This window comes from Branchiostoma floridae, chromosome 13, assembly GCF_000003815.2.
Source record: "Branchiostoma floridae strain S238N-H82 chromosome 13, Bfl_VNyyK, whole genome shotgun sequence".
NCBI classification, from domain to species: domain Eukaryota; kingdom Metazoa; phylum Chordata; class Leptocardii; order Amphioxiformes; family Branchiostomatidae; genus Branchiostoma; species Branchiostoma floridae.
Window position 1 is genome coordinate 7,530,702 of NC_049991.1, and position 1,219 is coordinate 7,531,920.

Below are 1,219 nucleotides of genomic sequence, written 5' to 3' on the forward strand. Positions count from 1 at the left end.
ATGATGATGATGATGATAATGGTATTGATGATGGTGATGATGGTTTATGTAAATGGTGTTGGTGATGATGACATTGATGATAATTGTGATGGTGATTTTGGGTGGTGATAATACTAAAAGATAATGGTGATGGTATAATGATGATCTAATTACAATATTGATAATGATGTTGTTGATGATAATAATAATGTATTTTCTAGTTCATATCTGTAATATACAAATAGCCAACCACACATCGATATGGTTATAACATTAGAACCCTCTCCGTTATACTCCAGTGACAAAAATGGATGTATGAGCCAATCAGATGACAGCATCTCGTCACTGACTGGTTACAAGTACGTCTTCATCCTGGGGAAGTTCATAGCAGGGACGGGGGCGTGTACGCTGTTCAGTCTGGGGGTGACGTACATCAACGAGAACAGCCTGGCCACGCAGACGTCTATCTACCTCGGTAGGTACAAGACTGAGTAATCAAATTCAATTTACATAAAAACTACACCGTTTGATTGTACTTTTTAAAACTTTTTACTTTAGAATGAGTGACTGTATCTATGCGTATTATGGCAACAACATGGTCTCTAAAATATCACATCATTTGGTGAATGTACTATTCATTCCTGTGAATTTGTAGGTATTTTCTATGCGTTCTCCATTGTGGGACCTGGCGTTGGGTATTTACTCAGCAGCGTGTTTCTGAACATACCAGGAGATCTGAAGTACAGGTAAAAATAACATCATACATTGGATATTTACTAGGGGTGTTCAGGACATGGAGCCTTGCATGGATGCAAACTTTAAAGACTTCTATCAATGCCCACCAAAGTTCTAGCCATTGGCATATTATTTTATTGCGAGCGAGGCTATTTTGAAAATCGGTATGTGAGGAGATTCCATGGGACAGACTATGGACAATCAAGGAGGTTAAAGTAAGGACAATACACCTCTTGCCAATGGCAGCCATTTTTTATTTCTCGGGGTCATTCTGGGTCATGCACCAAAAGGAGGCTTCATTTGTTTTTCCTTCTTGCGCACGCCTATGTATTTCCACTGTATTGACCAAGATGCATCGATGTTACTTTGAAGTAAAACCTCTGGTTTTATTCTCCTGTAGTACGGGCCTGACACCTGAGAGTCCACAGTGGGTGGGTGCATGGTGGATTGGATTCCTACTGTCCGGGGCTATGGCTGCGGTGTCAGCCATATTTCTGTTCGGATC